Raw genomic sequence first — 15,399 nt, 5'->3', positions numbered from 1 at the left:
TCGACAGATGAAAACAGGATTACATGCCTCACCTGACCAATTGTAATTAACCAGTGCACTGAAGCCATAGATTTCCCCACAGATCTGTTCATGCTTAAATGATGTTGTTAAAAAGCTTCACAAAATTACTGAATACTTTAAAACAGAGAATCTGAGGGACTTGTGACCTGTTCATGCATGTTTCAGGAACAGCAAAAGAGGTTACATTTAACTAATAAATTAGTCACTGTGAAGTTTTCACTTGGCACAACATTTTGCTCTCATAGCCATGCTCAAGCACAGAAATGGGTAGAAACCATAAAAAGGGCTATTTATTTATTTAATCTTCACTCAGTTACAAACAACGGTCATTATAAGGTTGGGCTTTGTCCTTGAAAATCATACCTGGGGGCCTGGGCCATTTTTATGACAATCCAGCAAGTAACTCCTCCCCAGGTATCAGCAGAAGCCCTGCCCCTGGTGGAAGCCTATGGTATGATAACAAAAAAAATATCTAGTGCTCTCCTCAACTAACGCAAGAAAAAGAAGCAGTAACCGAAATATCTTAAAACCCTCCTTTGCTAAGGGTATAACAAATGCCCTGCAGGGAGAGTATGATTTGGGGACATAGTAGTAAGAAAACTTCCTGGGAGCACATTGTTAAGGTCTCAGATAATCTTTTCTTCAGCAAATAGAACCAAAGATGTGTGTTTAGTGAGATCAGTCTTGATTGCGGCCAGAGAACAACTACCATTGACTAAACAGTCACTGTTTGACATTCAGGGAATATTGTTTTAAACCTAGTTTCCTTACATAAGCTAACCCTCCAAGAAACCCCCTGGAAAAGAGGCATGTTGAACAGTAATAAGAGATTGATGTTGTGAATAGCATTCATGGTTAATTAGAAAAGAATTCCAAGTCGTTATTGATCCCTTTGCTCACTTAAACCACCCTTCACAGCCCTTAGGTTTTGTAAACAAAAATAGTTCAAGTGGTTTTACTTCTTGAGTGAGAATATACTGAACTGAGGCATGTCTTTATCAGCCAGTTCCCCTTGCATGGGACAAAAACAACAGATCAAGGGGAAAATACACAGCCCTGTGAAGGAATGAATCTGTGTCTCCTTTTAACATTTTTTTTCCATGTGCAATTTGCTTTTACAAGAGAAAAAAAATATTGCTGATTAGCAGAAAACACATATGCTCTTTTCTGAAATTAGGCCTTCTGATTCCAACCTGAGTTATTGTTCCATCTGGCATTTAACTGACAGCAAAGGTAAAGTAAAGCAAGAGTCTCCTTGCTTTAAAGTCTAATGTTACTACAGAATTCATCAAAGTGACAAGACTACAAAAGCCATGCATTACCACTTTACTATTCCCTTGCCACTCACTGGAAAATAATGCCTGTTCTGAGTTGCATATGATCTGTTTCAATTATTTTTTAATTTTCCATATGTTAGTAGAACTCTGACTGTAAGGGGAAATTCACGCAAAATACTTTTTATAACCCCTGTTCTATTAAAAAAAGCTTCCCTCCTATGAATACTTAATGTCTTCTCTAGCAACTGAAAAGTTACCATGCATTAGGAAAAATACATCTGCATACACACATTATTTACTGTAATATATATTTTCTTTTCCAGTCACTGATTAACTGCTGCCAACAGTGGTATAGGTTTTTATGTGTCAATGCACCATTTCTAAACAGCCATACATAAATAACACAGAACTACTCTGCTATGTGCTGTGTTTTTTCGTTTGTATCGTTTTTAGATAATATCCGCTTGTTTGTTATCATGCAGGTGTGTGTATGTACGAGGGTACCATTCTGCTTGCTGTACAAGGCAAATCTGTAACATCTCTGAGATTATGCAGAGGCAGAATAGAAAGGAGATACAGGTTTCCCTCACTTCATGCTGTACATGCATTCCTGGAAAACAGTGCATAACTTGAATTTGCATAAAGGGAACCCACTTTACAATGTAACAAAAAGACACGTTCCAAGACCTCGACTATACTGACCCCCAGACCCATGACTACCACTTTTACAAGACAATTTTGGTGCTCGCCAACAGCAGACAGTAGGGGTGTACAAAGCAGGCCCTATTCGATTAGGATTCTGCCCGAGTTAGGGACAGTGATTCATTTTGTTGATTCAGAGCACTGTCCCTGATTCGGTTCGGCTGAATCCAAATCTGAAGATTCAGTGCTGATTCTGAGAATCAGCAATTTGGACATAGACACAGATTTAAAAGTTTTTTCTACATACCTTGAAGTAGCAGGCACAGCTCATGATCGCTGCGATGCTGGAACGCATGGAGCATCCCACCAGAGTGCAGGGAGGCCCTCCACATGCTCAGCAGTGAACCTGGAAGTGGACCAGAAGTACTTCCAGTCCACTTTTGGGTCCGCTGGGGAGTGCACTGGGGGCCCCCCCTGCACCTCTCCAGCTTGGTGATTGGCTACAGGGGAACCCTGGGTGCCCTCCCCTAGACCCAGGAAGCCCCAGTCATTGAGCGGGGGAGGTGTGGGGGAGGGGGACCCTGCACACTCCCCAGTGGACCCTGAAGTGTACCGGAAGTGCTTCTGGTCCACTTCTGGGTCGGCTGCCGAACACACTGGGGAGTTCCCAGTTGCTGGGGTGCCCCTGCATTGCAGCATTCATGAGCCCCTGCTACCTAGAGATATATAGGAAAAACATTTAAAGCTGTCTCTATGGCCAAATCTCTCCAAATCAATTTGGAGGGTTCGGATTCAATTCAGAGAGATTAAAGGGTCCTCTGATTCATTTTGGATTTAAAGATTCAGCTACCAAATCGGGCCAAATCTCCACCATATCAAATCAGGGACCAAAGCTTCACACAGCCCTAGCAGTCAGTACACACAAGCACAGGGCACTATTGTAACGGGGATGGCAACTACAGAAACACGTGTCACAGACAACGAGTGCAGAGCACAGATCCACACATGAGACTATATTTTGGTGTGCGTCACTCCCACAGTGTGCCACCAAAGCACATGACTGCAGGCTTCCACGTGGGGCCATGCCGAGGGGGGGCAAATCAGGGTGACCGCCCCAGGCCCCGTGCTTTGGGGGGCCCTGTGGAGCTGAGTGGATGCAGTGACTCGGTGCTGCTGCCACCGCTATCAGCTTTGCATCCGGCGTCTCAGCAACTCCCCCCCACCCCCCTCTGCCAAATCCGTTACTGGTTTCTTTGCATCTGGGGCATGGGATGGGGCCCCACACAGGCTGATTTGCCCTGGGCCCTGCACTTGCTCAGGTCGTCTCTGCTTCCACCACACCAGTCGCATAAGAATGAATTTACCCAGCATATAATGAATTTTTGGTATTAAAAAAGGTCATTGCATAAGAGCAAATTTACACATACAGAACCTGCATAGAGCAGGAGAAACCTGTAATGCTTTTATAAGTGACTTGGGCAGTAAAGAGCATGTCTAAATGGAGACTTGAGAGGGTAACTTTATTAGCTGTCCCTCACCCGTCTTTCTAAATGTTTTTTGAGCTAGGCACAAGAGAGGCCCCATCTCCATTGGGTCATGTGCCAGCTGACATGCAGTTATCATACCTGTACCTAGGGCTTACATACTTGTACATACTTTATCACTCACTGCTACCACAACTCACCCCTGTTACAGAGGAAAAAAAGAAAAAGATTGCAGATCAGCAGAGTGGAGGGAAGAGCAAGCAAGTTCCATGTGCTATAATCACTCCCTGTTCAACCTTAGTTTGTAGGAGGTACTCATGGGAAACTGTGCAGTTACTGTAGCATCTATTTCCATATTTAGCACTTTGTCTGCATACCATATACAGTGCACAGTTACCGTACAGTAACTATGGTGACTTATGCCGACTTGGGCGTAAATTTGATACCTGCATGATTCAGGAATTATGCCTGATTAGTTATTGTGCAGTAATGCATGTGTAGACGCCTTATGACGCAGTAACACTGTGTGTGTGGACTGACTTGGAACTAATTTTAGTCCCAAGTCAGCTCAGACACAGTGTAAATGCACTTTAACACCTGCACGTGTAGATGCCAGCCTATTTCCTCTTACTGCCCAGTAAATTTAATGTGACATAAATGAACATGTTGATGTACCCATAAAGAGCAACATCTTAGGCCTTGATCAGCTCAGCAAAGCTCCTACTGGCTCAGGCAAGCTGACATTACCTTATCTCACCGCACAAGTGCTGCCTATAGACTGCCTGGTTCTCAGCTGAGGTAAAAAGCAGAAGCTGAATCATCCTGCCAGAAGCTGAAACATCCTGCCAACAGACAGAGAAGAGTATTAGGGGATCATTCCCAATGCAGAGTCTGCCCATGGGCTGATAGCTACAGCAGTCTGAAGACATCCAGTCTCTCTGGATCAGATGCTTTTCTGGCATTTGCACATCAGGGCTTCATCTCTGAGGCTGAGCTGAACATTTGCTATTTTTCAAGTAGCTGCTCTAGCAAAGCCTAAGCTCTGACAGAAAACCAGATACACCAAGTCTACAATCACTTCCCAATATCTGTGACCCTTCTGAGATTTCCTTTCCACCATACACCTTCCTTTCCTTCCTTCCTGCCATGCTCCGTGGCACTTGTGAACAATCCATACCATTATGCCTACCCTCACTGTTTCCACTGAGGCGGTATTGTCCTTCCTCGGGCTGTTTGTGAGAGAGAGTCCCTTTCCATTCTTTGTGATATTTAAAGTCTAGCCTTGCTGCCACCCAGAAGTATGAACAAATGGTTTGGAACAATCGGCATCCCTTTCTCCAATGAACTGCTGTTGTGTGTAGGGCTCCCTGAATAACAGGATTATCTGCTTAGAAACCTCACAAGTCCTCGTTTGCCAGCTGGGTCCCTCTACATATTTGTTGAAACAGACTATATAAAATTATGAAACTGTAGCAAGTTAAGTAGTCAGGTCACCGGGAAGACCAAGCCAAGTCTATCTGTCTATCCCAAGTCTATCCCTGCTAGCTTGCTGCCTGCTGTTAAGTCTCTCACCTCTAGGCAACAAGAAGTCAAAAAGATATACCTCAGACACCATCTGCCTCAGTTGCTGTGTCTATTGTGCCAGACAGGTGTAGGGCCCAAAAGCACAGCTTCTTGTGCTAAAGCAGTTTCTGGTGTGCAGACGAAGGCAGGAGCAAGCAACCTGAGGCTGCATTGTACACTAGCATAAAGAGATGCAGATGCAGAGCTTAGGAATTCAGTGAAAACCCCATAGGCAGTACCCATGGAAATGGAATTTCTGGTAAGTTAAAACCTCAGTGATTTTCTCTATTAACCTTTCCCCCGCGTTTCCTGTTCCATGCATCATTTTCCTCTGCTTTATGGTTCACTAATATCATTGATTTCGCACAGATGAATTGTCTTATTCAGTTTGAGCTAAAGATAATTCCGTCTACTCAGTCATCTTTAAAATTGTTCTTTTAACTGTCCCTATCCCCAATTTCATTTTCCTTTTAAGCTTTCAATTAAATTAAGCTGCTAGCGCACACACATTAATTTTCCCATGTTTAAGCTGTTAAGTAACCGGGTTTTGCTTTCACAGGCATGATGGACTGTCCCCTCAGCAAGCTAAACTATTGCACACCACGGACTGTCCCTGTACTGATTTCTGGAGGTGGAGTAAGACAAAGAGGTGGTCACCAAGTCGGGCGACTTGGTAGTGTTTTCCTCTTTATCCTTGCTGGCTCTGGGCTAAGAGTGAAAGAGTCAAGAGAGGGGTGAACAGAACCAATTTCCCACTGCTCTAGTCATTTGCATGCTAATGATTTTAAGAAAGACCCAATAAAAGAAAATGTCTTGTTGGCATCTCTGGTCAGCACACTGGGCACATAATGAGGGCACTGTCAGAGCTGTGCCCAGAATGATACATCTACAGGGGGAAACGATCCTTTCTCTCTTTGTGCTGTATTTTCCTGATAAAATTACTTGATCGTTGTTGCTAATGCCAGCGACACTTTGCATCTAAATTTTACCTTTACTCTGAAAGTGCTCTACTAGCATTAATGATTTACCCCCCACAATATGCCTCTGAAGTATATATAACCCTGTGCAACAGAAATACTAATGTAAGGAAGGTAAATTTAATTTCTTATAGAGGGCTGACACCAGACCAATGCAGTGCCTCAAATTGTTTGCAGGCTTATGCTGGGTGTTAAGTCCTGCATAGGCTTTGAGCTGGCCATACATGCAAGGTGAATTGTATGCTGAGGGACAGTCCTAGCTATTCATTGAAGAAGTTTTTGGGTGGCCAAGAGGCAAGAGCTGAGGCTAAGTCATGAGCCCACTGTTCCATCATTGCCAGTGCTGCCTAGTATCACGTGGCACAGAGTTTCTAAAGATACATAAATAGCAGAAATGTTCCAGAACCATAATGCATTGGAGAATTGAAGCAAAACTCCCGTTGACTTTTTAGTAGGGCCAGGATTTCACTGCAGGATTTGGATAATTTGCTAATTTTCTGCATTTTAAAATTCAAATGATAAAATGTCCCCCTCGTGCTTCAAAGCATTCACACTTCTGTAAAAAATGCCGTCTGGTAAAAACAACTTTTATTTTTAGCTTGCCTTTTTATTTAAAAATCAAGAATTCCCTTTAGCTCAGTCAGCTGGTAATGAATTCCGGAGAAAGTTTCTCTCTGACATCATCTGAACGATGTGCATCTCAGGGGGTGGAAAATTACTGAAAACTATAATAATAAGTAACAAAAAAATGCTTAAATCCAACCTTCCTGGGCATTGATAATCACATCAGGGTGATTAATTTCATATGCAAATCCTGCCTCATGCTCTCCATGTGGCTAAAACCATATGACTTAAAAACCATTTCAAGAGAAAACCATTTCAGTACAAGGCAGGAATTCAAATTGCATCCAAAGAGAAACTTGAATTCTAGCCTTTGCTTTACAACTGTGATTCCTTGTATGGGGAAAAAAGAAAGTTAGCATATTTGACAGTCCTAAAATGCAGCCAACATCTGCCTCCTTCTCATAACTGTAGGGGTAGGACAAGTCTGATCAAATACAAGGTTTTCTTATTGTTGTGGTAGTAATAATAATACAAATATTTTAGAGTTCTATATGAATTTTATGTTTACAAAGTATTATGCAGATATTAGCTATTCAGAGTTGGCAAACTCAGGCAGCAAGCTGTTTCCATTCATCTCTCAAGGAAAATAAAAAAGAAATGGTCTAAACATATTTGCATATGTGGGCCTCAGATTGCAATCATCTTTGCACATGCCTAACTTTACTCAGATGAGTAATCTTATGAAATACACTGAGCCTGTCCACATGAGTAAAGTTAAACTCAGGGCAAAATGGTTTTAGGATTGGTCTTTAAACTGTCACCTCTTTGGGACAGGGACTGTCAATTATGAACTGTGTGCCCAATGCCAGGCAGTTCTTCGTTAGCTTTTGCAGGCTGTACTCTAATTAAAACTAATAAATATGCATAATATGTGCTGGTATTTGCATTAGCATATATTGTGTATTTCTTCACTCAGGATGCCTTCTTCCAGTGTGTTTGAGATTACCATTGAGGCCAGCCTTGGCTTGTAAAGATGTGCTAAATCTAATTCACGTCACCCTTACTGCTCCTGATTGAGGTGGGCAAAATTATAGAGCCTTGAGTTTGCTGTCCATTTTCAGTGCATAAGCTAATCACTTTGGACTCATTCTGCCCCATACCTCACTGCCGGACAGCAGACCCCAATCAGTGACTCCCAGTGGCAGCTATGATATGGGGTAGCAACCATTTAGTTGTGAGGCCCCCATAGTGAGCCAAGTTTCCAACAGTAAAGTAAATTCAGGACTTGTGCTAGGATGAAGCTGTAGCTTGCATGCATTGGTGGGCTGTAGCATTAAGGTGGAAAAATGGTGCGTCTCACCGGAGACACTGTGGTGATAGACAGTGATGGCCCAGGTGATTAAGATGTAGAAGACTCCCACTATATCTTTCGAATGTATAGTACCTTGCGTCTGTGGGGAGAAACAGGTAGCGAGTAGGCCTTATGTTAAAGCACAGCCTCTGCCTACCAGCTCACTTCCCTCACTGCTGGGAAGAAGCTGCTTTTCCTTTGTAGTTTGTACATCATTTAAATACTGAATGAGACCAGCACACTTCCCTGTAGTGAACAAGTGAGCATGCATGAGAAGAACAGGAACAAATAGCTGTAAAAATGCTGTCAAGGAAGATTCTTCTCAATACGGTTATTTATCAGTTACCCATGCTTGAACAGCAACAATTCAGCGTGTTGTATTCTGTGCCCTTCGACTGGCCTATGATATAGGAGGAAGATGCCTCTCAGCCATTTCCCTGAGAGGCTGTGGGTAGAAGGTGGAGAATGTGGGGCTGAAACATCATGGGCTCCGCATGTCTCGGTATAACAGCATGTGATTTAAGCTTTCAATTCCTTCTGAACTTCAAGGAATCTTCTGAGATTTCCCAGTTAAGTTATATGACTTGAGAAGTTCAGATAAGTTTGGGGGCTTCCCAGAACCTGTAGGATCTGAGTCCTGAGCCAGAGCCCAAAGTCACTTCAGGTTTGCCGCTGTGTGGTAAAAGATTTCAGGAGCTGCTCGTGCCACAGTCTATAAATCATACGTGACTCAGACAAATGCTGAGGTGCACAGAAGGAATGCAGCCATGCCTGATGCCCATTCTCTGAGCTAAGTCCTAAGCCAGTTTTGCCAGTGCCCTGCACATTGCACTGTCATTTACATCAGGATGTCCAAGTATAAAACTCCACTGTTGATCTGGTAGATTTTCACACCTACCTTGCACTGACATAGGCACTCATCTAAGAGACGGCACAGGAGAGGAAGAGGTGAGCTGGCTTTATCTCAACTCACTCTTAAAACCTTTGCTGTAATTTGCACGGAGGCCAGTTAGAACTTGGGTTCACTTTGCAATCCCAAGTAGGCGGGCTTGAAAGCAAAATGTGAATGTTATTTTCTGTAAAGTGCTTTTGCCCACATCCTTTCTCTGTGGGTTGTCTAAATAAAAGCTAAGGTGGTTAAAGTAATAGAGACCTAATGAAGTAAGCATTAACCTGTGATACACAACAGATCTAAGGTGACTCTGAAACCTCAGCTATATCAGAGTGGCAACAACTCTATGGGCGCATCTACACGTCACCCTATGGTAATGTAGCAATGCACTACATTGCCATATGGTGCACTATGGCAACATAACAATCGCATAGGTCTACGTGTGATTGACAGCTATCATAGCAGCACACTCCCCCTTTTTAGCACACTGCTACGGCGATGTAGCACAGCACTGCAGCAACATCGCTTCATGGCAATGTGTAGATGCTCCCTGTAAGACAAAGATAATTGCTGTCTCAGGAACAGAATTACCAACAGTGCAGTGGAAAATCCAGAAAGACAGTGCTTGCTTGCAAAAAAGTGCTTAGTAAACACTTAAGCCATGGATGTTTGGTTCCCCGCGGAAAACGAGTAGCAGCACACCTTGTGCGACTGCTAGTTGTCCCTGGGGAATGCCTGTGCCACGCACCCTCTGGAGCCCATGTGGGGTAGGGGAGGCTGGGGCCCTGGCCCCACCAACCTGACCTGGGGTCCTAGGGGTCTCCCAAAGCTACAGCAGTGGCAATCCTGCTGCTTGGAGCCTGGCTGGCAGCCAGTGTGGCTCTGGCTGGCCAGGCTTCAGTTTTGAGCAGCACCCTGCCCCCACATGTGCCACCCAGCATTTTTTTGGGGGGGGGAGGGGTTTGACCCCGGGATATCCTCTTCTGTTTTAATATTAATATTCTATGTTTTTCTATTTTAATATTATTTTGGCTTGTATGCAATTTGGAGAGACCCAGTAGTTTAGACAACGTATCAAGAGATGTTCATTCAAGATATCTCTAACCTTGAAGAAATGGACAAAGGGAAACTGCTGTCATTTTTTTTGTTGACCTTTCCCACTTCTGGAAACATATACAGATTTGTCCCAGTAAAAGCAAATCTTTAAATAATAAACTATTTGAATCTGAATTTTTAAAACTGCTTTTCCCAAGGAACAATAATGTTGAACTGAATGTCAGTCATCAGACAGACATAATTGGATTTGGAAAGTGTTATATTGTGAATTAAGTTGACTGATGGGGAAATGTCAGTTTTATTAACAGTCTTCCTTCAGATGATAATTTTATATCTATATGAATGAATTACAAAAGAGTACTTGAAGGCATCAGTTCAAAATGATGGAGTCATTTTAATAAAGGCTGATTTGCTCTTTCATTTACTTGTTTTTATGTATTTCATCTCCTTGTGGGAAACTGCATCCAATTACAGTTAGCATTGCTGTAAAAATGCAACATAATCAAACAATTAGTTAAGCATGGACACGCTGGGCCAAAATAACACTGAATGTTGGCATACTTGTTTCAGGAGACCTTTCCTCAGATCAGGGTCTGGCTCCTATTTACCTTGGAGTAATCTGGGATTTAGAGATAATCTTCATATTTTATATTATTAAGAAGATGGAAAATAGTTTCTGAAATCAGTCAAGATACAGAAACCAGTGACCCTGATTAATTTAATCTATTCATTGTATATTACATTTGTCTAATTAAATTTCTTTAGCGCTACAAAAAATAATTATTTAAAACAACCATCACAACAATAATTAAATTAACCAAAGTGGCACAGAAAGAGAGTCAAAGAATACCCTAAGCACTGAAGAATGTCCTCATTCAGTGTACTCCCGCAGTAAAAAGTAACCGGGGAAAAGCTGTACTAGGAATCAAGGAGTGCCTACACTTTATGCTGGCTTCCTGAGCAAGGATGATTTTCACACTCCATCAATAAGTTACATAGGTTACCTGGAAGATCAGCATATTTGCTCTAGCTGGAGATGCAGATTGGAGAGCCAAGAGCTCTTCAAGGCCCTGTCTTCAGCCCCTGAGTGAAAAATAACCCTTATTCAGCAACACAAAGATGCTTATGCCCTGTGAAAGGCAAAGAGCTTTCCATTTCCACACCAAAAGTAATGAGTTCACTACTATTATAGTCCCCATTCATGCCCTCATGTTAAGTTGGTCCTGCAGCATAGGCCTTGTGCCTATGCAGTCTTTTTACATGCTGTCTCTATGGCTTAAACCACCCACAGTGGGAACATGCTATTTATCTAAGAACCAGACTTTGCAGTCTTGGCCTTTGGCAGGTTTCCATAAAACACTCCCAGACTGAGAGAAACATGAAGCTGCCGTACTAGGTCTGCAAAAGGGGAAAATACCACATCGATAATAATTTTACAATGGTGGTCAAACCCACTGAGAAACTCCTACCTGAACCCCTCAGAGTCCTCTAGAATAGCAGGATAAGTTAATAGCCGAAAGCATGCATATAAAGTGCATGTGGACATTTATGAAGGCTGGCTTGGTGCACACAGCTCTCCAACCTACATCCCCACAGGGCTGAAGTGTAGGACTAGAAATCTGTAGTCAGCATCTGAAAATATGCAATGATTCCAGTCATTGTTCTGCTCTTTGGCAGCTGTAAAATCCTTTGTTTCATCATTTCTGAGGCCTTCAAATTCCTTTAGCCAAACCCTCTTGCTAGCTTGGTATCTCAGTGCTACAGTCCCTCAAAATTCATAGTTTGATTTATGTCAGTTTGCTTTTATGATGCAAAGAAAAGCCCACAGAGACAATAATGGCATCAACAAACTGATTACTACTCCTGAACGACCAAGTCAACATTTCAACCCACCTCCACAGGGTAGGGATAGCTTGAGACATAACGCACTTTATCATGCAGTTTCCAAAATATATTTGAAATTTTTCTTCTCTAATGTTTGACACAACCTTAATTTCTTTGAGGACACACAGGGCCTTTGGAATATTTACATTCGCAACACAAAGCTGTGCTTTATTTTTTACCCTCTGATCAGATTTCCTGGTTTGCTTTTCATAATGTTCCACTCATTCCTGGAACTGATTAATCTATTAATGTTCTAAGGGAAACAAAAGCTGGACGGATAATGCATTTTACTTTCAATATGAAATTTTATTTAAAAACCAAACAAATAAAACATTCACTTCTACTTTAGCACTTGAATAAATCCCAGTATGAGACCAGTCTTAAGAGCCAAATTTTCCCAATAGAGAAAGTTTTTGCAAGAGCAGGTAGATAACAGGAACTAATGCCTCAATATTCAAGATTTAGAACATAGTTTCTAAATTAGCCACCGTAAAGACGGTCATGTGAAATTCATAGACTTCTCTATCTCCATCTCAAATCTAGTTAACTAAATCAGCCCTTTACCAATGAATTAATTCATTGTTTAGTTGCTTCTCCCTTTAAGAAGCCGGGTAGAAGCAGAACAGAGAGTGATTCAGCTATAAACCCCATTACCCGATTACATTTGTAGGCCCCTGCTTATGTTAACTTGCTTTCTCCAGCTTCTCATCCTTATTCACATATGCCGATCCTTCTATTCAGCATCACTGTATTCTAATCTAATGCATAACACCAAAAAGCAATTGGTTCAGGAGAAAACAGGTTCAAGGTTAAAGATAGAGGGATGAATAGTTTTCTTATTGCTCTAGTGTCCATGCCCACTATAAAACAAGAGGTGTTGGTGGAACGATAGTTTTATACATACTCACATCACTAAGCAGTTGATTTATGGCCAGATTCTGCCCTCAGTATATATGTGCATCTTCCTCTGATTTTATGGCATGCTACATGAATAAGTACCGGTATATCAGAAAACAGAATTTGATTTTGCTGTTTATTTAGGGGCACCATCTTATATAAAACGTTCACTCAGTATGTTCAGCAAACAGTAGTAAAGACATTCATCTCTGAGCATTTACTTACAATATTTTTTTTCAATGTTTAAAAAGGAAATGGAGCAAATATATAGAACATGAATTTTTCAGAAATCTGTGAAAGCACATGGTACAGTAGACTCAGTAAGTGTTCTTCTTAAGTGGAGTGGTAGTTCTTTTGGGGCATGAGACCTGCTGGAAGAGTGAACTCCTCATTGAGACCTGGGGTCTTTGCCCACTTATACATGTGTTCTAGTTAGAATACTTTGGAGCAGACTTGATTATTTGAGTCTGCTCCATGTCCTAATTAGAATACTTTAGCATTGCTGCAGCATCACATGCATTGAGCCCCTATGTGTTTCAAAGTGGCTGCAGGGGCACTCCAACTAAACCTCATCAAATAAGCTCTAGTTAAAGCATCATGGACATCTTTAAATGCACCAGGGCTTAATGCGCATGGCACTGTGGCAGTCCTGGAGAACTGCTCTAAATAAAATGTTTTCTCCAATTCCTAAGCACATGTATAGGCAGCCTGTGTGTTTTGTGTTCCCCAAACCCAAACCACTCAATAATTCCAATTAATTCAGTGGGCTTTTGGTCAGACCCTCTGATGTTGCTAAGCTGAAACAACATCCTAGAATGTGCCTGGGTGAAGCCGGAAGGGCCTTGAGTTTCCCTGCTACTGCCAGTGCTCCTCTTCTTTCTCAGAACTACTAAAGCATCCAGGACAGTTAGCACCAAGATACTTTTATCCAATGAAAACCCAAACCGTGGAAAAATGGCTCATGTCTCCTCTTCTCCCAGTTCCTCTCCCCCTTCCCTTTGCCAGTGGAAAGAAGTAGTAGCAAGGAAAGAGTGTAAAATGACAAAAAATAAAATGAAAATTCATTCTATTTGTTATTCTATTTGTTAAGCTGTTATTCTATACAGCTTTTTTTACAGCAAGAGCACACAACAAGTAGCAGTAGATTTCCAGCTAGTATAGCGTGTTAAATTGCTACTGCCCCTTTACCTCCATTGAATTTCAGCACTGTGGACAGGTCTTCGGCATTCCAGATCACACAAGTCACTTTTAGAGCCTCTTTACACAATAATTTGGGGCTGCTCCTGGAGCTCTTAACACCTGTATTGTCCACACATTAATACCTTAAACTAGTTTTAAGCACTCGTTAGGTGGCTCAAAGTTATGCTACTCCAGGAAAGGTTTATCTCTGACCCTCGTTACCCAGATAGTGTAAGTCTAAGGTGTAGCCACCCCACCTACCTTCCCACCCTCGCTGGCCTGGATTGAGCCCAATACCCACCCCCCCTTCCCAGTACCCTATGTCCCTGCTCACTGCTCTCAAGCCCTCCTCCTCCACTCTCCTCTCTCTCCCCCACTTACTTGTGGCTGCTCGTGCTATCTGTCCTAGGGTAGCAGGCAGGGAAGGGTTAACATGCCTGCCTATCCACCACTGCTGCTGATCTCTGGGTGGGCTCAGCCTGGAGAAGAGCACCAGCCTGGCAGCAGTGGGGGCGGGCTGGGCAGGAAGGTTAACCCTTCCTATTCTGTGCTCCTCTGGGATAATGTGGGCAGACACAAGTACATGGGGGGCAGGGGTTAAGGAAGCTCTGGGGACAGGAGGAGACGAGGGGAATCCCAAGGGGCAAGGGGAAACAAGGGGAGTCCTAAGGGGTAGGGGGAATGGGAGATTATTACCTTTTAGTCCACCAAGCCTGAACACCTGACTGCTCCAGACTCAAGGTAGCACTGACATGGATCAACATTTGTATGGCTCACAGTGTAACATGCAACAAGACCCTTAAGTAAATACCTAAGAAAAGATACAAGTTTACTGTGAACCTTTCAAACCAAAAATATTAACATTTCTCAAAAGATAAACCCCTGAATCACTTTGAAAAGTAGATTTGTGCGTGTTTGCCTACATATACCACCATTGTTGTTCAGTTTTTGTAAACATTCATGAAGGCAGACTTTCATTGCTAGGATTTATCTTAAAATAAAGCTATAGTAATATTTTGATGTAATTAAGTTTGTTTGAAAGGAGCAGAAGCATTCATTTTGCAAATGTTATGTCACCTGATGGGGAACAAAATGGCTATTCTGTGATACACAACTTAAATATCAAATTGCAGCTATTTAGTAATCATAGAAAATAATCCAGCAACAACTCCCAGGCTGAACTGCATATGCAAAAAATACATATTGTTCAGGAACTGTAAACAGCGAGCAAATTTGCAATAGAAAAAATCCAGATCTGTTTAAGAAAAATGTATGGACAAAAATAAGGGAAAACATTTAGTAAATTAGTATTAGTTGTGAATTTCTAGCACTTGTTTCATTCTAAGTTTGACACTCTTCAGTATAAATGTAGAGGGAGAAATTCACCCTTGGGATTCTGAGGACCTTCATGCTCCACAGACCTTCTGCAAAGGGATGAATTTCACTTTAAGGCTGGAATCCATTGTCTTTTGGCACACAGCCTAGTACGCTAATCCATAAAGCACAGAGCATGAACAGTTAAATTAATGATTCCACCCTACTCAGCATATGCTTGATTTTTTTCAAATTTAAGGAACAGGGAGGGTTTGCAGCAATAGGATGTTGGTATACC

The sequence above is a fragment of the Crocodylus siamensis genome, chromosome 12 (genome assembly GCF_052110815.1).
Source record: "Crocodylus siamensis isolate JL-2025a chromosome 12, ASM5211081v1, whole genome shotgun sequence".
NCBI lineage: Eukaryota > Metazoa > Chordata > Crocodylia > Crocodylidae > Crocodylus > Crocodylus siamensis.
Note: the sequence above shows the minus strand (reverse complement) of the source record.